The sequence below is a fragment of the Schistocerca piceifrons genome, chromosome 9 (genome assembly GCF_021461385.2).
Source record: "Schistocerca piceifrons isolate TAMUIC-IGC-003096 chromosome 9, iqSchPice1.1, whole genome shotgun sequence".
Taxonomy (NCBI): Eukaryota; Metazoa; Arthropoda; class Insecta; order Orthoptera; family Acrididae; genus Schistocerca; species Schistocerca piceifrons.
The window spans coordinates 90711548-90737193 of record NC_060146.1 but is presented as its reverse complement, the minus strand read 5'-3'; positions in this window follow the sequence as shown (position 1 = coordinate 90737193).

The following is a 25646-nucleotide window of genomic DNA, read 5'->3' as shown; positions in this document are numbered from 1 at the left end:
CCTATATAGATCAGTCCTGGACAATTTTCGGTCGTTACCAATGATTTACGACCACTTATATAATGGAACAGTAATTAGTATTTATTTATGCCCAATCCTCGCTTCGAAAGTTTCCTACAAAGACCACAATGCTTTACTACCACCCACCGTTTTGGAGATAATATGCCGACCACTGGACTGGCCTAAACAGGCAGTTGCAAAAATTCCGGATCATGGTGCACCCTCACAATTTACACATTACCAAATATTGTCAGATTGAAAAGAGCTGGTAAGTGAAAATTAAGAATCGTAGGACTGTCCGAGGACCAAATCCGAGACCATTGTAACCGTGGTTATGCATAGTACGTTAAATTTATTAATATTAAAACTCAACTTTCAGTTGCTTCTAGAATTTCGCTGTTATGTTCTGGGATTCTGACTTACATGTAGGTAACAGCATAAGCTGCGAGTGACCTCACATACTGTATTCATCCGTTTGTAAATAAGTATCACGAACAGAACCAGCATCATCTGCGAACACTTTCACTGCTTCCGTTTCTGTATCACCTCGAATGAAAGAACAAGTTACCAGTCACTGTTTATTTAAGTCCACAAAGCGCTTCGAAAGTTTAAACCTCGTCAGCTGGATTTACTTGTGTTTGTATGACATACTTGTCTGTTGTGACACAATTTTGGGGTAATTTTTGTCATTATGTCGAGCTGTCACAGGCTCCGTTCTCTGCCATATTTTCTAAGCACTTCCTCGTCTTTATTGTAGGCGCTACAACTGTCGAGTTTTAGTAATCGCTGTCATTTCAAGTAGTTAAACTTCCGCACGCCCATCCAATTTCCGGCCTCGCTTTCTCAGCAAATGATATTATTGCTCATCATCTTCAGTTGGATGTGACAAGCCTTAAGTTAAAGCTGAGTACTGTAACCTATACTATGAGACAGTGACAACATTTCAGTGTTCCGGTAATGGAGGCTCATTAGCTCTAGACGCATTTCGGATGTAAACACGAAAATATAGGCAGTCAAAGATGTTCTTGCGACTCTGCCCTACATGTTAAATTACTTCCGTAGTATTGTGCCCACAGCTCGTGGTCATGCGGTAGCGTTCTCGCTTCCCACGCCCGGGTTTCCGGGTTCGATTCCCGGCGGGGTCAGGGATTTTCTCTGCCTCTTGATGACTGGGTGTTGTGTGATGTCCTTAGGTTAGTTAGGTTTAAATAGTTCTAAGTTCTAGGGGACTGATGACCATAGATGTTAAGTCCGATAGTGCTCAAAGCCATTTGAACCATCCGTAGTCTTGCATCCACAATTTTTATATTACAGGAATTATTTACCAAACACACACTTCGTGCGACATCTTCTTTTTTCAGTACAGAGAGCTGACATAAATGTTGCCGAGTATGGTCATATACACACAAGCACCGAGGCATATGAGTAACACAGCAGTAAACAGAAATCAGTTGTCGCTATACAGACAGTGCAGTAACGCCGACAGAGCTCTCCAGACGCCGGCTGTTGTTTTCTGGAGAACCTTTCACTTCATGCGCCGGTAACGAGTAGCCATCTTCCACCGCAAGGCTAGTGGCGGGTAAATGAGCGTGTGATTAGGGACAATAATAATAAGCCTTGACATTTGCCGGGGCTCTGCAGGTAGCCGCTCGGCAATCCACCGAAGGTAAAAAAATATTAAGTAACGAGCGCGCGCTGGTGCTCCCCCGGATCTGTGGCGAGAGCCGTCCTTCAGTGACGCTGCAGCTGCACGTGGCGCAAGCTAATTTTTGCATCATCCCGATGTGGCCAACGATATGACGCTGCGGTCAGCGCTAAACGACAGAACGTTGCAATTTTTCATTTTCTTCTGCCGTCTAGAAATCTCGAATCGAGTTATGAAATTTGCAGTGGAAAAACGTTCCTGTCACGGTCGCCAAATCGAACAGTGTTTAGAGAGAGCCACCTCCTTTACACAATTGAAGCTGCCTCTGTTATCACGGTCACAATTTCAAGATGATGCATGCAAATGGCAAAAGTTACCAATTTACGATGACACGACAGAGTCCTGCATAAGCTTAGCTGATTCGAGCTTTGGGAATGAAGAACGTTTCACGTTTCGCTACAATACTTTTGGTTTACAACAGTGGCCCAGCTGTTGGAGGTGAAGGTTACAGCCTTGGAATGTTGTAGTCGCAAAATCAAATGGTTCAAATGGCTCTGAGCACTACGGGACTTAACTTCTGAGGTCATCAGTCCCCTAGAACTTAGAACTACTTAAACCTAACTAACCTAAGGACATCACACACGTCCATGCCCGAGGCAGGATTCGAACCTGCAACCGTAGCTGTCGCGCGGTTCCAGACTGAAGCAAAATCGCACAGTGCTTGAAGATAGAGCAGCCATTTTTTTTTTTTTTTTTTTACTTAACTGCACATGCTGACAACGTCATGAAAACACGATGATGACTGTAGAGTCCTCTACATATGTAGCCATTTTGAGTCCTGGGCAAGTCAGGCAAAGTGGGCTACAAAACATTTTCCGTAGTATATGACCCTGTGATACACAAGAAACCAGCTTGGGTAGCTCTCTAGGTAGAGTACTTGCCCGCAAAAGACAAAGATTCCGAGTTTGAGCCTCAGTCCGGCGAACAGATTAAATCTGCCTGAAAATTTCCTATCAACGCGCACCCGGCTACATAGTGGAAAATTCATTCTGGAAACATCGCCCAGGCTGCGGCTATGCCATGACACCGCAATATCCTTTCTTCCAGGACTACTAGTCCCGCAAGTTTCGCGGGATATCTTCGCTGAACTTTGGAAGGTACTGCGGAGCTAAATCTGTGGCTACGTGAAATGTACTTGGGTAGATCAATCGGTAGAGCACGTACACGCGAAAGGTTAAAGTCACGAGTTCGAGTCTTGTTCTGGTACACAGTTTTAATCCGACAGGAAGTTTCATATCAGCACAGTCCTCTTCATAGTGAAAAAGTCATCCAAGAAACAACAGTGTGTGCTAATTTGTGCTCGGGTCTACTTCCGAGCCCTCTTACTCCTTGAGCTACAAAAGTGGAGTTAAGAAATTTGCAGTGCAAACACTCTAGTTACGGTCACCAAATCTCACAGTGTTAAAGAGCAGAGCCACCTTGTATAGAGAAGTGGAGCTGTCTCTGTGATCACGGTTATTGTGATGGCGCAGTGGAGCGACAAAGGTCACCAATTTATGCGAAAGTGTAGCTAATTCGAACCCTGCGAAGGAAGAAAGCTTTGCGACAAGACTTCTGGTTTACTAGTCACTGTGATCCAGCTGCTGGATATGGAGATTAAAACACAAGAAATCAGCTTGGGTAGCATCATCCCGATGTGGCCAATGATATGACTTTGCGGTCGGTGCTAAAGGAGCAGGTTGTGTGCAAATATATCCAGGTATTGTCTTCTCCCTTCCATATGTCCAACAGAAACATAGCGCTGAAATGTTCACTGCCAGGAAAATTCCTGACAGATTGAAACCTTAAGTCGGACCGAGGTTCAAACTCGGAACCTTCCCTTAGCAAATTCATTCCAGACCCCTGGCCTGTGACGCAATCAACACGCGCCATTTCTGCACATTTTGTACGAAAGGCAGAAATTCGCTTTTATTGGAAGGAAGGATCGAAAGATGGGATTCTGCCAAGGAACGAATATTGTGCTATCATATAATCGCAGCAGGAATTATCGTAAAAGGTCGTGGATTATGCCACTGAATTTCCCTTCCAGACGCCCAACATAACGCCAAGTCATGGACACATCGCAAACTGACAACCGGACGGAAGCACACCTAACTTGTCTGAGTGAATAACTATGATTGAGTGAATGACTATGATTAGTCATCCCCTGTAACGTGCCAAATAAGCCAAGCCTGCACGCGAATGCAATGTAAATGGACCAGCAGTGCTAAAGACTAGGAAATCTGGAGCATCAATGGGGTTTGTGGCTGTAAGGATGCAAGCCTATCCAGAGGATTTTTCGAGTTGTGAGCAACAGATGCTGTGAACGACCCGTCGACAGGAGTGCAACTAGCAGGCTTGTGTGTCTAGTGCAGTGTTAGGGATGTCGAGCACTGGAAGTAATGGTCACGTGAGTGGAAGTCTCGGTCGTTCTATTCTCGGACGTATACGCGTCATGTGGGAGCAAATGGCAGGGGAGCGAGAAGGAACTGATGGTCCTCGTCTTTGACGGCCGTGGGATGCCCAGGGGTCAGGCGACACCCAGCTTCCGCAGACTGCTCGGCCAGAGGAGAGAAGCAAACAGCTTCCTTTGTAGCCAGGCCGCAGCTGTCCGCCGCTTCCCAGGGCCCTGAGAGGGCAGAAGAGGTAGGCGAAGCCGTCCAGGTGAGGATGCCCAAGGCGGGTATTTTGGCACGCGGTGACGGCTCTCAATACACTTCACAGATCCGTTAATAACAAGCGGGCCGATAAAAAAATTAAGAAGTTCTGTGTAGAAAGTCAAATAAACAGAGATACGAACCACATTTAAAGCAAAGGTGGAATTTTTATCATCAATAATAAAATCCGCTACAGTTGTAAAAATTATTTGTTTCTAAAAAGGAAAGCACAACCCGGTTTCAGGACCTGTGTTCCATCTTCAGGCGCGTATTAAAATCAAGGATGCATAATTGAGGTTCAATCTCGTTAAGACTTTTAACTTCAGTCGCATGTCCTTCGTGGAGTCACATTTTAATATGTACCTGAAGAAGGGACACAGGTCCTGAAATGGGGCTGTGCTTTCCTTTTTATAAATAAATAAATTTTACAATTGCAGCGGATTTTATCATTGATGATGAGTATCGACAGTTTTGGATATCCTGCCAAGAGAAATAAGTTACATTCCTAGTCTGGAATATTCTAAGACTTGATCACTGCTGAGGAAATTTCTCAGTGGATTGTGGACAGGATGCTAGAGAGTATGCCTTTTCTAGTTTTGTGATATGGTTAGGATGTGGAGAACACGACCTGATTGTCCAGTGCCCATTTTGTTGGTTTTGGCAGCAATTATCCGTTTCAGTTGTTAGACGATCATCCCGAGACTGCATAAACTTCGTTACAATATCTAATACGTGTTAATCAGTGTATACGTAGCAATTTTCTAGCTAGAAGAAGTGTTCCGACAGTTTAAAAAAATGCTAGATGTTCGAAATTCTAAAGAAAATAGGTGTAAGCAATATGGAATGAAGGGTAGTAAAGAAAGGGTAATACACAATCTGTACAAAAACTAATAGGGAAAAGAATCAATGGAAGAACAAGAAACAAGTGCTTGGATTAAAAACGTATAAGTCAGGAATGCAGTCTTTCGTTCTTACTGTTCAATCTATAGATAGAATAAGCAATGACGTAAATAGAAGTAAGTCAAGGAGTGGCATCGAAAGTCAGAGTGAAAGGGTATAAATGATAAGCTTCAATAATGACGTTACTAGCCTCATTTAAAATCAAGAAGATTTGCCGGTTATTAATGGATGAACAAATTTCACTGCCTTATCTTCAAAAGTGTGGATTTGGCCCATCTTTGAAATAGTGTGTGTTTTTCATAAATATACCATCTTAAGATCAAAACTGAGGACAAAGTAAAAACGAAGCACTTTTGTATCTTACAAGGAAAATTTACTACTTTAAGTGTCTCATTTCCTAATTCCCTCAGCATCACCCGACTTAATTCTACTACATTCCATTATCCTCGTTTTGCTTTTGTTGATGTTCAAGATACCCTTCTTGAATCCACTTTTCCCACCTCTGAACGCATATTTGTGTACCCCATCTGGGCCCTTCTACTGCTTGTACCTGAGTCGGGACTTGGGTACCAGCCTGCTACTTACCTAGTAGTATGTGAGAAACCGCTGAAAAACCACATCCAGGCTGGACGGCTTACCGCGCCTCGTCGTTAATCCGCGAGGCGGATTCGATCCGGGTGCAGGCTCACCTTCCCGAATCCCGGAAGCGTCACGTTTACGCGCTATGCTGTCCGGGCGGTTACGTGTCAGTGGAGTGACGGGAAAAAAAGACACTGCTGAGTCACTACAATTCAAAATAGTGACGTAGCAACAGGCGGAAGGGCTGTGTATTGTCTGGCTGTGGCTAAATTGGCGTCAAGCCAGTATCGCTCGCTTACCGACTTGGCAATAGCCCACTTGATGTCCACGTTGTCCATAACTCCTCCATGGCATTACACTTACCTTCGCCGTAGGAAGGAAGACACGATTCGTCTGTTGCGGCTGACTCTGCATGCCACTGCGGCCGCACGCTTTCCCAACGCATCGCCGACGTCGGCGACAGTTTGGTGTCCGCTGCGGCGCTCGCCGGAACTGCTGAGGCGACTCGGCGTTACGACAGCTTCTGGGAAGGCGGGAGGTGGATGGGTGTGACCCGGCCGGCGCTGGCTGGCGTTTCTATTTGTGCCGCGCAGAAGAAGTTGCGGTCTCCGCGAAGGCCGCGGGGACCCAAGGCCGGCGCCTCCCGCTGCCGCATCACACTGCACTAAACTACACTACACTACAGTACTACTCTCTTCCACAGCATACTGCGGTACATGTTTACTGGTATGGCTCCTCAGACTCCATGCCGCATTTAAAATTAGCAAAAGTACGCTCTCAAACTTCCTAGCAGATTAAAAATGTTTGCAGGGCAGGGATCCGAAGCCGCAACCTAGCCTTCAGTGGGTGTTGATCTCACGTACTGAGCATACTAAACACCACTCACCGCATAAATTGTTCCAGTACCACTTCTCATATTTGCAGGCTTCACAGAAGCTAAGCAGCACACTTTTTATATTGTGGGCAGCCACAGCTGTAAGAATACATTCTTGTTCAATAACGCCGGATCAGTTGTTTGTATAATCCTTTATTAGTACAATCAGTTTAGCAACACTGAAATTGCAACATGAGTTGCATCGGGGAAAAAACGCAGATGTGAGGAAAATTATTTTAAAAAATTGACAAGAGCTCCAGTAAATCAGTATGTAACTTTAACGCTACTTAGGTATTAAATATACGAAAGAGACAATAACACTCAGGGGAACAGGGTACGAAATAAGCAGAACTCTCACGTTTAAATCATTTACAGCAAAACGTAGAGATCACTGGACGTCCCGCATCACTGTGCCATCCTGTATCAAAACATCCTTAAAAGGAACGGTAGTCAAAATTACAACGGACTCTCACATGTTCTGTTCACTACTTTATCCAGTTCACGTATTTTTGTTATAGTACTCTTTATGTTTCTTTTTGGAACCTAAGTCATATATCACAGTTGTCACCTTCATTACGCCACTCTATCGTGGTTACCCGGAGGAAAATAACCACATTATCGTGCAGGGCCTTGAGGTGGACAGTACTATGAAAGTACCGTACTTTTTTTTAATTCTTTGGCTACTGCCTTTATCCCGCATTGTGCTCAAGGTGGGCAGGGTTAAGTGCGGATTTGGCATGGTGAAATTGAAGGGGTGGCCGGATGCCCTTCTTGCCGCCACCCCATATCCCCTGGGATGGAATTAGCGTATCCCAGCTGTCTGCGTCTAGTGGAAATCGTGAAATAGTGTGAATGTGTTTCAAATGTCAGCGAGTCGTGTAACTGAGGCGGCGCGTGGGGACCAGACCGGTATTCACCTAGCAGGATGTGGAAAACCGCCTAAAAACCACATCCAGGCTGGCCGGCGCACCGGCCGTCGTCGTTAATCCGCCGGGCGGATTCGATCCGGGGCCGACGCGCTCTCGGCTAACCTGGCGGTTTATGAAAGTACCGTACTAAAATGGCATAAATAGCAGTGTGATATAGGAACCCATAATGAAAATAAGAGGACCAGAAGATAAAACGAGTGATGTTGTTGTTGTTGTTGTTGTGGTCTTCAGCCCTGAGACTGGTTTGATGCAGCTCTCCATGCTACTCTATCCTGTGCAAGCTTTTTCATCTCCCAGTACCTACTGCAACCTACATCCTTCTGAATCTGCTTAGTGTATTCATCTCTTGGTCTCCCTCTACGATTTTTACCCCCCACGCTGCCCTCCAATACTAAATAGGTGATCCCTTGATGCCTCAGAACATGTCCTACCAACCGATCCCTTCTTCTGGTCAAGTTGTGCCACAAACTTCTCTTCTCCCCAATCCTATTCAATACTTCCTCATTAGTTATGTGATCTACCCATCTACGAGTGATAAGGAAAACAAAATAATAAACTGAAATACGTCGGGAGCATACGGTAAGATCCTGGATTTTTGTCCTTCTGTTTATTTTGTTTTCCTTGACACACGTTCTATCTTCCTCCCCTCTTATTTGCAATATGAATTCAGGTATCTCACGACATTTCATACGATTGTTGTACTTTTATACTAATGTCCATTTGATAGCCCTACACGATAAAACGGTTATTTGCCTGCGGGTCAGTATGACACAACGAACTTTTCCGTGTTTTATCCAGTCCTTCAATTGGTTGATATATTTAAGTTATATTATTTATGTTCCCTATAGAACTTGGTATATTTACCGTGTGCGTCTCCTTCATTCCGCCACTGTTATTTAGACTACCGTTTCTTTTAAGGACGTTTCAATACATCATGATTGAACGATGGGCACCTCAAATATTCTCTTAAGTTTCACTGTGAATGCTTTATATTTGACTAATGAGCTTATTGCGTACACGATTCTCTTAGCATGTTTAATATGTAACCGTAACTGATGTAACTTGTTGATTTCACGAGATCTCTTGCCAAAAAGTGTTTTACTTTTTCCTCCCATCTCTGTTTTCCCTGTTCATGCAACTTAAGTGTTGCTAAACCGGTTGCACTAATAAAGGATTATCAACAGCTGCTGCCGTTTTATTGGATAAGAATTCACAGAAGTTGTCCTGCAGACGTTGCTGGAGTAGCACTCCTTGAAGAAAGCACGTTTGTCACAAATGTAGCAGCAGTAGAAGTAGGGTGTTGGACGTGTCATGGCTGGAGTAAGAGCAACAAAAATAATGTGAGTTTAGTACACGGCGGTGTGCGCACGCTTGCTGTGGGTAAGCCGGCGACCGCGAGCTGCCTACTTTTGCATAATCCCACAGATGATCACATACGGTTTGTTTTGATCACTATTGCGTTACCGCAGCAGATATTTTTACTCGTATTATCACGGCAACGTTCTACGCTATTCTATGCCTTACGATCGACACTTAGCGAAAAATTGTTGACAATGAACTCTGGATCCACCTATTCCCTTTTCTCGATCGGAATATGGCTCAATTTTTTTGCACCCGATAATGCCGCTAGAATTCTGCGAAACCGCTCGTGCCCATAAGGAAAGGACTTTTAAACCTAAAGCGGTCTTAATCCACGGAATATTTTGCAAACGTGCAGTTTCTACAAAATCAGATGGCTCTGAGCACTATGGGACTCAACATATGAGGTTATCAGTCCCCTAGAACTTAGAACTACTTAAACCTGACAGCACACACACTTCCATGCCCGAGGCAGGATTCGAACCTGCGACCGTAGCGGTCGCTCGGTTCCAGACTGAAGCGCCTAGAACCCCGCGGACACACCGGCCGGCCAGTTTCTACAAAAATACTAAAAAATCTTATATCCAAAATGCCAACAGTTTCTGCAGCTATTCTGAGAGCAAACGATGGATACTCTGAAGAGGGTAAAATCCAAACCATACTGTTCTGTACTTAATAACAGAGATAATATTTATTTTGTTGTTCTAATTCTTTTGTGCAATGTGTCTGTACATTGAAATAAAATTATTATTTTATCGTGGATGACAGAAAACTTTTAATCTGTAGCGCATAATCTTCATTCCGTTTTCTTTTTCTCATCATAAAACTAATCGCTGAGCCCAGTGATGCTTAACCTCACAGAGGCTGCATATGTTCTTCTATCGATCTAGAAGCAAAGCAACCGTTCGAATGAAGAAGGCGAAACCTGCAGAGCGGGAGGGCCCCCTCTGAACGGTGTCGGCATAAAACGTTCGTCTGAGGACGACGAATAGGAATCTTGTTGAAACTTCGCCTCGGAAAGACACTGCCACTCGGTCGGTAATCTTCCGTCTTTTAATGTCCAGGACACCAGCCGTGCGTGGATTCGCTTAAGATAAAAACTTATTTGACGGTCGAGCCGGCCGGTGTGGCCGAGCGGTTCTAGGCGCTTCAGTCTGGATCCGCGCGACCGCTCGGATGCCTCGGGCATGGATGTGTGTGTGATGTCTTTAGGTTAGTTAGGTTTAAGTAGTTAAGTTCTAGGGGACTGATGACCTCAGATGTTAAGTCCCATAGTGCTCAGAGCCATTTTAACCATTTTTGACGGTCGACACCCCATCCACCTGCAGTAGAATAGCGCGTATACAGAAATGCCGAGTGACCACCGGGTTCCCACCAGAACGCCGTCAACAGCTCCTGGGCTCTTTGTGGAGAGGGTCCAGACCACCCCCGCCACAAACAGCGGCCGCCACTGACCGGCTGGTCGGCGCAGGTGCCCTGCAGGGCTGAAGGGCTGCCAGCATGTGGAGCGTGGGAGTGACTTCCCCGCCCGCAACCCTTCCGCCTTTGTGTGGAACTGCCGGACAGTTTCGCACGGCGCATCCGGAGGGTGGGAGAATGCGGCCAGTTGTGGGCAGGTGTGTGTCCGTCTCTCCGCATCCACCGCGCTAGCGGACAATCGGGAGCCGCGATCTGCCGAGTCAGTCCCACGAAAGGAGGCCTGAACTACTGTCCACCGCCAATGGTCACCACTTACACAAATACTAACACTTCGGCATTTATTGTAACAGTACCTGCCAGAACTGGTTGCAACAAAATTTAATTCAATCGGATTTCAACATGGACTGCTTTATGTGTTCGTCTTGCTCCATCCATCATGGTTTATTTTTCTGCCTGGTTAGCAGAATTCCTTAACTGCGTCTGCTTCGTGATGTCCAGTACGGATGTTAAGCTTCCCGCTATTCTCATTCTGATAGTTCTCATTACTTTCGTCTTTATAGATGAAGAACTGCTTCTTTAACGTACAGATTGAACAACATCGGGGAGAGGCTGTAAATCTCTGTCATTCTGTTCTCAACCACTGCTTGCATTTTCTATCATTCCACTCTTGTAACTACGGCCTGGTTTCTGTACCAAGTTGCAGTTAACCATGAATTCCCTGTATTTTATCATTGCTACCCTCAAAATTTCAAGAACTACATACCGATCAATACCGTTCGTGTGTTCCTACGTTTCTAAAAGCCCAAAATTGATTTCCGACATCGCTTTCTACCAGATATTCCATTCTTCCGTAAATAATTTGTGTCAGATTTTCAGCCATCACTTGTTGAACTGGTGTTTCGGTAATATTCACAACTGCTAGGATCTGTTTCTATCCGCTCTTAGTGTCCTAAGTCTCTCTCCTGTTCTCGCACGTTTTATGCAGACACGTAGGTACGTATACGCACTATCACACACGCACACGTACCACTCACTCACTCATAATCCCCCCCCCCTTTTCACCCCTACACACACTCATACACATTTAAACACGTGAAGCACGATTCTTAATACGCGTGCCGACTAGCGGTAATCACCATTCAAGTCACACGCGGAAAATGTACGTATACGGTGATCACGATTCCTGAATCACAGGACAAAATACCAATTATCTGTCCTGCCTGCGCATCAGTAACCTCCGCTATAATTCCCCCCGAAGCACCTGCATATCTTTCGTGACGCGAGAGACACACAATGTCTGCTCCGTGGATGTCGTAAGGGAGTGTTACAACTCACGAGCGAGTACCGTAGGGTCGTGTGGTAGATTCTCGCGTTGCGGAACTCGCCAAACACAATCTGCATCTACTTCCACACTGCTCGAGCAAGTGTGCCGCTTTATGGTTTTTAGGGTGACAGATTTCGCATTTATAATCGTGCCAGTAGCCGCTGTCTTCCTAAATATGTTAACCTTGTCCTTGTCTTTTGTAATCAACTTCACATCCAAAAAACTTACGCTTCCTCCTTCCTCCCATTGTGAACTACGTTTTTTCGAGCATCCTGCTCATTCTCTCTGCTACCCCATGTATTTCATTTCCGTTAGCTTTGTATCGTAATATGATGTCCTGTACCGAGCGTCTTCAATAGATAATATTTCCTCATACGTCAGGATTTTGTTAGAAAATTATTTTCCAACTTTTTTTTTATGAAGATATCAGCTAAAGTTCCTCACAATTTGTAGCCCATTGCAAATCCGTCCTTTTGATTCCTTTTCATTGTTCAAGCTGGTTCTTGGTGCTTGGCAGCTCGTTAATTTATTCTTGATAAAAATCTGTGGACTTCTTCTTGTAGCCTGTAGGGCCTTCAAGACCCCACGTTCAAATTTCAGTTCTTAACCTTCTGTTGAACTTTCCTTTTCTTCCAGTGCTCCTTCATTGTTTCACTGTGTTTCTCTATCCCGTGTTCCAGTTTAACGACTGTTATCCTAACAATAGCTTTATCCAGTATTACTTCTTTTACGTTATCCCTTTCCTAACTTATTGAATCCGGGTGGTTGTTAATTTCTCTTCTCTGCGAAATTTTCTTTTTTTTTTTTTTTAATTGTGAAATTTTATTGCATTTAAGCAAGATATTTTATGTGTTTCTGTCTTTATTGTAACAGTATGTGAAGATGGTTGCGTTGTGCTGAAGCGTGCAACCCACGCCATATATATTTATCCCGCTTAGAGCGTGTGGATTATATTGTAGACACCACCCATATATATATACATATATATGAGGGTGGTGTTTACAATTTTTTGTGGTGAGGTATGAGGCCAGTTTGTGGCCAGCAGGCCCTATTCAGGACGTCTGTCAGCACCTGCTGTGGGGGTGGTTCCCAGCTGACGCACTTCCGGTCCCGTCCTGGCCGCGCTGCGGGGGTGGGGTGGGTGGCCAGGCAGGCAGTATATGCCGGACCGAGCGCGGGGGATGTCCTACGAAGACACAGTACACCTTCCGGAGACCTCCAGGAGCCGTGTCTGCTGTCACCATTCAACACGTGGTACGACGGTGTAGGCTTCCGCTGTTTCTGCCAGTTCTCGTGGGCGTGTGCGATCGCGTCATATTGAACGTTATCCAGATGACGTACATCTACAGTGCTAGCCGAAACTTATAAACGTTTTACCTTATACGACTGAGGGTATATTTTGTAAATCTGAGTGTGTCATAGCATAAGTTATCTTGTTGGATATGCGTCTGCGATATTGACCGAAACTTCGTATCATTTTACTCTAGACGTTTGTTGGCTCGTTATTATGTTCAGTCTACGAAATAACTGTGTGTCTGTTCCGTGTGCGTGTAAAGTGGAATGCACAAGTGTAGGCTTACGTGAGTTTTGAGCAATCTACAGCGCACGCGCTTGTGTGTGTGTGTGTGTGTGTGTGTGTGTGTGTGTTGCACGCGCTACCGCATCACGTTAAGCGTTATTCTGATAGAGCTGGCCGCAATTTAGAAATATTTTATTGTATACGATTTTTGGAGTGTTGTATGAGCCTAACCGCGTCGCAGTGAATCTTATTCTGTTGTATAGACGCCTACAGTACTGCTAGAAACTTTGGAACTCTTTGCTCCTTACAATTATTGGCTCGTAATTATGTAGAATCCACCAAAGCATTGCATGCTTTAGAAAACTATGTTTTTGCACAGTACCTATTTACTAACACAACCAGTTTCGGCCAAAAGAAAGACTATCCTCAAGTACAGAATAACGACTTTTTTTTGTATACTTGAGCTGGTCTGTTGTTTGACTAAAACGGGTAGCGTTATTAATGTGGGATACAGCTATTAATATTTTTTTTGAAAATATTTAAAATGTGTAAAATCGAGGCATGTTTTCAATAATATTGTATAATACTTTGGCTGTGTATCTTCTCCAGCAGCTGTTATGTGGCAAGTGTTATTAGCTTTCTCCAGGGGTGGGTATAGGATCAGTATCGCCGTAGAATTATTTGAGCTACTTCAAACCTGTCTTTGCAACAACAAATGCGCGAGTGTTTCATCAGAGCCACAGCGTAAATAAACGTTAACGGTGCAATATTTTGTCGCGTTTGCGCCACGAAATACACAGTGCTGCAAGCTAATATGAAATTATATCAAAGAAATCAGTGCCAAATGCAGGAGTGGCAGGAGTGATACGGAATGTGTGCACCCAGACAACACTTGCAAAAGTTGTAAATTAGACAAAAATACAACCGAGGGAGGTGGCGCAGTGGTTAGCACACTGGACTCCCTTTCGGGAGGACGACGGTTCAAAATCGAGTGCAGCCATCCTGATTTAGATTTTGCGTGATTTCCCTAAATCGCTCCAGGCAAATGCCGGGATGCTTCCTTTCAAAGGGCACGGCCGAATTTCTTCCCCGTCCTTCCCTAATGACCACTGACTAGGTTTTCAATGAGTATATGGCGTAATTAATATCTGTTTTTAGTGATTGCAAAGAACAATGTGAAATACCTTAAATAATTTTATTGCAAATAGTTTTGTCGAGATCTAGTTCCGTTGTCCAATTCCTTTCTCAATTTAGAATATGCACATACGAATATCTCAGTATGTGACAGCTCCAATTCGATTGTGTTAAAAGAGTAAGAACACAATCGGATTGGAGCTGTCACAAACTGAGATATTCGTATGTGCAATCTATGCGACTATTCTCAAGCACTGCCAGGATAGATTCAGAATCCAGAGCTATCTCATAGGCTATCTCATAGTGGTGGTTTTTAATAATTGTTATAAATGAAAAGCGTAGTGCTATATTTGATCTACTGTATTTATTTTGTTAGTGGTTTTCTGCATACAAGGTCATCATTAGATTCTGACTGACTGTCGTCGCCAAAGAAAGAATATTTCGTCAACAACATTGAAAAAGTTGTTGAACATAAACATCGAGGTACGAACAAGGAGTAAATATCTGTATGACAATGGACTGCACTGCAGAAAGGAGCAACGATTAACAGTTACCACTTAGTGTGGGTTTTATTCTAGACTACAGGGATCGTTGGATGCTGTCGGAATAATACACGTGTGTGTTTGTGTGTGTGTGTGTGTGTGTGTGTGTGACGGCAAAATATCCGCCGCGTTATAAGACGCTTTCCTGAGTATGTAGCTGAAATACAGGGGAACCAATATGTATACAGAACAGATGCTTTTGAGAGGAATGCGTTATATTTGATGTGTACTTTTGTATGCGATATGTTTGTTTCACCTTTAGTGTCAAGTAAACGCAGTACAATGGTTTCGAAACGTGAGTCAGTACAAATGGTTCAAATGGCTCTGAGCACTATGGGACTTAACATCTGAGGTCATCAGTTCCCAAGAACTTAGAGACTTAAACCTAACTAACCTAAGGACATCACACACATCCATGCCCGAGGCAGGAGTCGAACCTGCGACCGTAGCGGTTGCGCGGTTCCAGACTATAGCGCCTACAACCGCTCAGCCACAACGGCCGGCCAGTCAGCACATTTCGTGTACAGATGCAGCAAGCTCCCCGCCAACTTTGGAAAATATGTAACTGTTAATGATTGTCATGGATCATCCCGACCAACACGTTCCTAACTATTTGTCGAATGCCTCGATAGATTATCGAACTGATGAAGACGTGGAGTGGATGTGTTGAATCGCTAGCGCGGTGTTACTGGTGTTCACGTTGAACGGCGAACCCCACTTTTCGAGGAATGTGTAGAGAATTGATTCCAGTAGACCAGTTTGACCGTCACGAACTTGGTGCACCAACTCTTAAGCAACTGCAATGTTACCTTCTGCAGTCTTCCCGAGTGTAATCGCAAAGATCACAAAAACGTAGCGATAATTTACAATGAGACACACGGCTGGCGTCTGCAGACTGCCGTTCGTTGCGCTCTCAGCCTTTTACCAACCAGCCGCAAGAAATCGGACAAAGTTAGTACAAAGATCTCTGTCTCCAATTACGTCTGATGGTGAGCGCTAACGCTCCGAAACGTTTCCACGATCACCGCCTTGTGCAATGCCCCCCCCCCTTTTTTTCACCCTCGTTCTCAGGCCACCTACAATTACCGCAATGAGGGTTGCGAAATTTGAAATCAACTGCGCCTGTTGCCGATACCGGCAGCAAAGAAGTACAGGGCGGTACCGTCTAGCGTCTGACATATTAGAGAAAAAACCTTCTGTTCACCTCAATTACAATCATTTATGGCACACCCCCTTGCAGTTTGTTTCAATCCAGCCCGAGTGTCTTGTGGGAATTATACATGCAGTAAATTTTTAAATACGTACTACCATCGACTTTTTACAGCGTAATGGCAAGTAACGAATTTCAGACCATTAGCTGCTTACAGTCCTAGGATTTTCATGTTTCCCTCGTATGTCTAATTCTGTTAGTGCTGTGCTGTCAGCCTCGTGGAAGTACGTATTAGCCGTGAATTACACCGGTTACTCTTGCGTCGGCTTGCTCCCCACACATCGTAGCCTATATATATTTCTCCCCTCTCCCCACCTCATATTACCGCACCATATATTTACATACGTACAGCGTGTGGGACGATAATTAAACATATGGTCCGAGAGTAGAAACCAATTGTCGGTAAGTTCTAGCACCGAAAGTGCAATGCGTTCCAGGAGGTATGGACAATATTTAGGGATATGACAGGAACGATGCATCGCGATTCGAAGCAAAAATGTGTAGTAAACATGGCTCTAAAATGCACACCTTGAGAGCCATGAGCACTTCTTCTGTAGAAGATGTGTTTTCCACAGCACCGCAGATGAACACATTTTCTCACAGCTCCTGACGTATGCATTTTAGAGCCCATTTTCGTTAGTGTTTTGCTTCGATTGGTCGTTCCCGACCTATCCCAGAACATAGACCATTCATCCTTGGACACGCTGTACACATTTACATAGGTTGTGGGTTCAGAATTATACCGATGGTCCCAAACTGAATTTTCCGAGATTGGAAAACAATGGTGAGTAATTAATATTTTAGGCGGAATGAGATCTTCAAGGTGTGGTGCGTGCGAGATATATGTGTGTAAACTGTTTGTCTCCGCAAGGACGTTGGTGTCACTAAAAAAAAGTGGTTCAAATGGCTCTGAGCACTATGCGACTTAACTTCTGAGGTCATCAGTCGCCTAGAACTTAGAACTAATTAAACCTAACTAACCTAAGGACATCACACACATCCATGCCCGAGGCAGGATTCGAACCTGCGACCGTAGTGGTCACGCGGTTCCAGACTGAAGCGCCTTTAACCGCACGGCCACACCGGCCGGCGGTGTCACTAACTTAAAGAAAAAGAAACCATCTGTAATTTTTGCTAGTGTGGTTACACTGATTCTTATAGAAACTGTAAAGGCACCATTTGGACGGGTGTTAACTGCCAGCCGATAAGCCTGTGTTTTGTAAGGTTCGACGGCTTAGCTTGTGAGTGGTGGGCGTTGTAAACTAGCACCATGTTTGTGTTCGTATTGCCGCAACGGATGTTCTACGTACCTGATGCTGTTATAATATCCTCTGATTCTCTCCGATTTTTTAAACTCGTGTCCTGCTATCTTGTATACATATTGTGTTAGATTTGTGTCATGCAGCCACTTTCGTTTTCGTATGTTTTCAGGCTCTCTATCCCCGTGTTTGTCCCGTTAGATTACTCGTAGTTGTAAAGTTGTCTAGTATAACACCACGATATGATGATGTGCAGCACAGGGCAGAAGAGTAAAGAAAGCACTTCTCAGAACACTACGCCACGGCACCTAGCGTAATCGTAGAGCCTATCGATTCCTGTAACTGACACTGTGTTGTGTATATAGTTGCGCGTAGTGAGCGCGTACACAACTTTCCCACTAGAGCGCCCCCCGCTAAGCACAACAGCTCAAGCGCAGCGCTCGTCCGTCTCCGCACTACGAGATGGCGCTGTCTTAGAGACGGACCAAATTCTGCTTCCGCCGATCCGCGTATTAATATAAACGCAGCCAATGAGATTGCTGCTAACGTAGAATCTTTTCTCCTCGCGGATCACACTCGCGCAGTGATACCTGAACGCGCGAGGTATTGTAACGAGTGTACAGACCTCCAATTAGTCAGTCTGCATTAGTCTGTACGAGTCTGCATTTATCTGCACCTGTCTGCATTAGTCTATAGTCAAGTTTCAGTCTGCACCTAATATGATTATCATATTCCTGTACATAGCCATGAAGATAAATGTAAGACACTTTGTCAAGTATCAGAGATATGTGAGAATAAGATTAACGTACCAAGACCAAAGGAACTTCAGACAGTCAATTGTAAACAGCATCCAGAATCAAGTTACGTAATATCTATGATTTTTATTATTTTAATAAATGTGTGTGAAAATTAATCAAGTTCTGTTTAAAGTTGGTCACCGTCAATCTGCTACTCTAAGCGCGCAAGTGGCATTTCTATCGTCTGACCTAACGGCAGAAGATAAACACGCCACGATAAAACCACGAGACATATTGCTGACACTCGCCTACTTCGTTAGAGCGACAAGTCAAATAATCTGATGGTGTGTGTACCAAAGGTCTTACAGTACGCACACTACACACTGGAAGCATTTGTAATCGAACATTATTGCAACTTGAGCGATGGAAGATGTATGCACTTTATCCATTTGTATGGGCATGTCGATAATTGCATGAGAAGACCCGAAGGAAACACTGCAGAAACTGCACAGCACCTGAACAGCCTAATTACGGGAATAAGTCCTTCACGGAAATATTGCAGACTGGAGCACAGAATACAGTTGAGAAACACTTTTTTTATGGAGTAATTTCCCATTCTCATTTGGTGGCTTTATGTAAGTTAACTTGTTTCGACTCTAATGACTCATCATCAGAACCAGTATATTTTAATGAAGGTTACTCAAGTTCATTTAGCTCTCATAGTGGTCTTTTATAATCAACTGCCAAACCACTGAAACATAAAATCTTCGCTCCCTCTTCTGTTAATTCAGTTCGGTGAGGGTTCCACACTAGCCTGGGCTTCTTAAGGCGGACGTGAGAGCAGGGAACTGCAGGGCAGCCACGCTGTTCCGTAGCGGGCCCTTGGAAGGGACGGGCCGCGGCGCGTGCGTTCTATGGCCGCTCTCGACGCCTCCGGCGCCTGTTTTATTGTCCACAGCTGCGCCTGACCCCGCCACTGTCTCCAGTTCCAGGGTTCTCAGAGCTGGAAGCAACAGCCGCTTATACCGGCGGGGCAGGCCGGCTAAGTGTGTGTGGGCTCTAACACTCAGGAGCGACAGATGGAGACCCAAGTCCGCCGGGAAAATGTTCCGGCTGTGTGGAAGAAACGAGCGGGGAAATACAGTCCAAGAAGCGAAACAATGTTTGTCTCCAGTGGAGCAGACACCTACGAATTTCTATGTTCCGTAAATGCGGTATCCCAATATCTTGAAACAACTATCTTCTAAACAACTTGTCGTTCAGAAGCAAAATAAAGCCAAAATCTACAAATAAGGTCCTGTTCAGCTACCACGGGGACCTCGACCAGCATGACTGGCTTTGTCATAACTTTGTTCATTACAAGGATACGAACTGCAGTACGTCTTTTCTGAACGGTTTTCCAGTCGTCTAGGGTCGAACGGATGTGGTCACGAGTCCAGGAGGGGCACTGCAGGCAATGTCCTGCTGCTAGCAAAGACACTCGCGTCGTTTTTCCGCTGCCATAACCCATTACTTCCTATATGAAGATGGTATCTGTTCTTTCGGACATGTCCGAAAGAACAGATACCATCTTCATATAGATAAGGCTTACCGGCAATTGATCTTGTTCAGTGTGGATGCACTCACATTGCTCAAAATCGTACGGGAATGGGTAGACAGTGCCGCGAGTAATGAGTATAGTGGGCAGGCGCGCTATGAATATGGTGCGGGAAAATAAGTTGCGAATGTGGATCCCACGGGAGGCGTGCCAGAGATAAGTCGCTGCAGTCGCAGTATCTCCTGTCTCCTCGAAGGCTCAGTCGCATAGAGTGTCAGCCTTGTAAGCAGGAGATCCCGGGTTCGAGTCCCGGTAACGGCACACATTTTAAACTGTCCCCGTTGAAATTTATAAACGCCTGTAGGCAGCTAATGCTCTGGATTTCATTGTAATTTCATTATTTCGAAATTTGTCCGGACTGTCCAAAGGGATACCTTCGTCGTGCGTCCCACATTGATTTATGCAGTTATTTCTTGTTATTACCGAACCACTGCGTTTTTCGTGGTCACAGGTAACGCAGGAAATCTGATATTCTCGGCCCACTCTTGACAGTATGTGTAAGTGAGCTGTTTAGGTTTTGCTAACGCCACGTAGCGCTCTTATGTAAGTAGACTAGGTTTTTATGTTGGTAGCGCCACGTAGCGCTCCGTATGCAAATCACTGACCATGCTGTGTGCAGTCTGTGGCTGGTTGGCATTGTTGGAATATTCACTATTGTAGTGGTGGGCAGTTGGATGTTAACAGCGCGTAGCGTTGTGCAGTTGGAGGTGAGCCGCCAGCAGTGGTGGATGTGGGGAGAGAAATGGCGGAGTTTTGAGAGCGGACGATCTGGACGTGTGTCCATCAGAGACAGTAAATTTGTAAGTCTGGATGTAAGGGAAATACATTGTTTGTTCTCTATCACAATCTTTCATTTGCTAACTATGCCTATCAGTTGTTAGTGCCTTCAATAGTTAGAATCTTTTATTTAGCTTGCAGTATTGGCACTCGCTGTATTTCTCGGCCCACTCTCGACGGTATGAATCTCAGAACACTGAGTTCCTGAACGATTTCCGAAACTGAATGTCGCATGCGTCTAGCTCCAACTACCATTCCGTGTTCAAAGTCTGTTAACTGCCGTCGTTCCTCCATAATCACGTTGGTCGGTTGGTTGATTTGGGGGAGGAGACCAAAGCAAACAGGGAGGTCATCGTCCCACCGGATTACGGAAGAATGGGGTAGGAAGTCGGGCGTGCCCTTTCAAAGGAACCATCCCGGCATTCTCCTGAAAGGAAATCACGAAAGACCTAAATCAGGATGGCCGGAAGCGGGTTTGAACCGTCCTCCCGAATCCAGTGTGCTAACCACTGCGCCACCTCGCTCGGTCCATAATCACGTTGGAAACTTTTTCACACGAATCACCGGAGTTCAAATGACAGCTCCGGCAAAGCACTGCCCCGATTATAACTTACGTACGAGATACTGCCGCTATATGTATACGTGCATATCGCTGTCCCGTGATTTTTGTCGCCTGTTTGTTGTCTCAAAAACAGGAAAGTAAGATTTGAATACCAAAAGATAAATTATGTCCATGACAACTACAACTCCTGCGTAGAAGTCTATCCATTTTCACGTCTTCTAAAAGGTGCACGGTAGGGCAAAATAAGCCACTTGTAAATGGTTAGCATGCAGCCATATGAAGGTGAATGCCACATCGTTGCGATTAAGATTACAGATAGAACATGAAAAACTGATATTCTTTCCGGTCGCGAAAACCTGTGTGTTAATACAAATGAGAATGTCATCTCCCCCCACCCCCCTCTCCCTCCCGCCCCATACTGCCACTGGCCCACCTCGCTCTCGCTCTCTCATTGGCCTGGAGGTGACGACTAAATTGTCGTCGGCGTTCCATTGCGCGCTTCTCTCCAGTCGGGGCCGACCGAGGAACTGCCGCATCGCCGTGTCGTTTCGCACGCAGCTTTCTCCTCCTCCTCAGGAACGTTCTGAAAAGCCCTGCCGCGTCCATTGCCGCCTGCATACATCGGCAGGCAGGCCAGCGCCGCGGACAAAAGCCAGCGCGGAGGTCCCCGGTTCCATTCCCGTTGGCGCCTTTATGTGGTGCGCGGCTGCCCCGCTGGTCATTCAACCGGCGCGGCGCGGAGGGGGTAACGCAGTACAGTATGGCAGTGCGCACTCTCCACGGCGTCTCGGAGTGCCTTGCGCTTCCGCCCGTCTCTGTCTGCTTGTGTCGTAAGAAAGAACGCCGGCACGTCGTAATCGTTCTGCTCAATTCTCTGCTCTTCAATGAAATCAAAGATTGACCACTAGCACACTGCCTGTACCTAATCTACTGCTTCAGAAAGGACTCTTTGGTTCAGTATAATCTGAATTTTTAAGTAAAAATAGTTTGATGTAGGATAAGATATGAGCACTTGTTCATCTTCGCTTCTCTGAAATACATGTCTTCTACTGAACAAGTGCTCATGAACAAGTGCTCATAGATCTTGGGGTATGAATTTTAGAGTTCGTCTTAGCTACAGCATTGTTTCTTGCATTGGTGCATACTACCTCTCTCGAAAATATGGAAAGCAAACAACTTGCGGTAGAAGAGATTTCTTTCACAGTATCAAAAAATGGTTCACATGGCTCTGAGCACTATGCGACTTAACTTCTGAGGTCATCAAATGGCTCTGAGCACTATGGGACTTAACTCCTAAGGTCATCAGTCCCCTAGAACTTAGAACTACATAAACGTAACTAACCTAAGGACATCACACACATCCATGCCCGAGGCAGGATTCGAACCAGCGACGGTAGCATTATGTGATTTCCTTAAAAAATCTTACCGCTGTGGAGCACCGCCTATCGGATATATTTCTAATGACCTCGTCGCAACAGGACTTGAGCGGAGCTAGAGCTTATCCTTTCTAGTTCCGTCCCTCGCTTGCAGTGGGTGTGTGAAATGGCGACGGTTGGTCCGAGCGTAGCTTCACCTGGTCCACGGCGTGTTACCGCCCGCGCCACGGATACGGTTTTTGCCGGCGCGGCCCCTGGTAGCTCCCGGAGAGGCGGAACTCTCCGCTCTGAGGTGAATCGCTAAGAGCCGGCGGCGGCCGCAATTAGCGGAAGAGATCGGCCGGCAGAGGTGGCCGCTGCCAGTTCCGTACCGGCTCGCTCCTCCGCGTTTCACGCCTCATCCCTGCCTCTCCCGACCGCCGCGATCTCATTAGGCCGAGATTACAGCGCGTCGGGCGGCCGCGAGAAATCTTTTTACGGCTGTTTGTTTCTTTATCTGGCCAGAGCTGCGGGGCTTAACCTTTCCGCCAGACTCGGTACTTTCCCAGTACAGGGCTCGCTAATTCCTCTCGTCTCATCTCGTCTCGCCTGCTCCTTCTCCAGTTCCCTTCTCTCTCCTTCTACTCTACTCTCGTCTCTTCTACTTTGCCCTCGTCTTTTCTCTAGCCGTACTGTTTCTTCCTCCACTTCGACTCTACTCCCATTTTACTCCGACCCTACTCTACTCCAATTGTACTCCAGTCTACTCTGACTCTATACTCACACTCTACTCCCAATCTACTACTATCTTCACTCCTCCTCTTCTACTCCTGTCTCTTCTTGTCTCTTCCACTCCTCCTGTTGTGTCCTCTCTTCTATTTCTACCCTACTTTACTCTCCTCCTACTCTACTCTACTTCTACTCTATCTTTACTCTTCCTACTCTTTCAGTCTCATCCGGCTCTTAGTTCTAATCTGCTCACTTCCAATTCTGGCCTTTACTGCTACTCTACTTTCCTCCTAGTTTACTCGCACTCGTCTCCGACCCTAGCGATAGTCTACTCCTAGTGTGCTCTCCTCCTACTCTAGATTTACTCTTGTCTTACTTCTACTCTGTTCCTCTCCTATTTTGGCCATACTCTACTCCTACTTGCCGTGACATCTTTTTAGATTCATGTTTAAAAATTTCTTTTAGTGCCTCTTGAGGAACTTACCTGATGATCCGGTAAACGGATGACATCTGACTTTACTCTCCTTCTACGCTTTTACTTTCTTCATACTCCACTCTTCCCAGTTCTGCAATCTTTCCTCTAGTTTCACACGCTCAGTTAGGCTTATTCCCTGGCCAACGTTTCTATTGGGACACAGTTTCCTGACAGGTGAATAAAAAATGAAAAATAACGATCAATTGGGGAAAATGGATGAGAAAGTAAGAGAGGATAGAAGAAGGAGAATAAGAAGGAGTGGAAGGCGCTGAAGTGGAAGGAAGGCAGAGATGGCCGAAGGGAAATCGTGATAAAATTTGAGTTCAGCAATATTTCCATACAATCTAGCTCTCCCAGGTACAGAGAATGTTCCTTATTTTTGGTTAGTAGATGGAGCCGTTATCGTTATGCCAGTGGAGGCAATGCAACGGATGTATGGAGAGTATTTTACATTTGTTGTGGCTTTACTCTGGTCAGCATTGAAACAATGAGAAAGAAATAATGTTATTGCTGTGAGCAATGCGACTTGCACTGTGTGTTGTCCAATGTTTGAATTGTATGATACAAAAATAATCACTGAAATACGAACCTCTTGCTTCAGTCAGTTATCCAACTCTTAAGTGCTACCATATTAACAAGAGAAAGTCAATCCCTCATCTCTTCTTTACCTTCATCTTCTCTCTCCTTTGCCCTCCTCTTTCCCTTCCTCTCTTGTTCTTCTTTTCACTCTCTTCTTTCCTTACTACTCTTTTCTTTCTACTTGTCTTTCTCCCTTTTCCCCTTTTTGGTTCTATCTCCTGTTTTCTATCTTCTCCTTCCTTCTCTTTCCTCTCTTCTCCTCATTTCTGTGTTCTCCTTTCTCCCATATTCTTCTTTCTCTCATTCTCTCTTTTTAATCCCATTCTCCCTTTTCTCCTATTCTCCTCTCCCTTTCTCCCAGTTTGTTCTTTTTCTGCTCTTTTCTCATTACTCCTCCTTTGTCATTTCTCTTCCTCTCTTTCTCCTCTATTCTCTCTTTTTTCTCTCTCTTACTACCAAATCGCCTTTTTTTTCATCTTTGCACCCATGGCCTGTCCGCAATCCTGTATATGTGATTGTGTGCTTATTGGTATTTGAGATTCATGGGTAATAGTCGAAACTGCAATTACAAAAAATAAAACAAGTTTTCATAGCCCTGGGTGGAGACTACTGTGTTTAGTAACGCTTAACTTTTTTCGACCGTTCTGTTGTGCCACGCACGCGTTCGAGAAAGCACAAGTAGCTAGTGGGCTTGACAGAAGCGGCGGTGCTTTCACCGGCGTGTGGGCTGTCAGCTGGAGTGGAGAGGAAGGGGGTGCGACCTCTGGAGAGTTAGTGGCGGCCATCCGCGGCCGCAAGAGCCGCGGAATTACCGCCAATACGGCCGCGGGCGGCAGCTGTCTCCGCGGAGACGGACGGCGCCCGCTCTTTACGGCGGAGGCGGCGTTCCGTCCGCGGTGTCGCAAGCGGACAGGACGGCACGGGACGACACACACGCGGCCGGCCCCGCGGCTTTACGAGGCCCGCCGCCCACGCGCTGCCAAGTGGCACACGACCGTCACGACCCGCCGTCACGGCCTGCTCCGATCGCGTGCCCCGGGCGCCGGTAGCTGGCCGGAGCCGCGGGCAGGCGGGTCCAGCGCTGCCTGCTGGCTGCCTACCCGTACTGCACTCGCTGCCGAGGCAGCAGGCTCTCCTCTCTCTCTGTCTCACTCACTCTCTCTCTCTCTCTCTCTTTCTCTCTCTCTCTCTCTCTCTCTCTCTCTCTCTCTCTCTCTCTCTGTCTCCCCCCCCCTCCTCCTCCCCCCACGCAGCTCACGGGCTAGTGCAGCTATCTCTGGATCACCGGGTCCCCCCGGGTTCAATTCTCAGCTGCGTTGGGGATTTTTCTCTGCCCGGGGACTGTATGTGTTGTCTTCATCATTCCATCATTCTTCAAAATACCTCAAAATCAGTAACTGTGGCATTTCAGGAAAAACCCCCCAGTAAGGGCAAAGACGTCAGAAT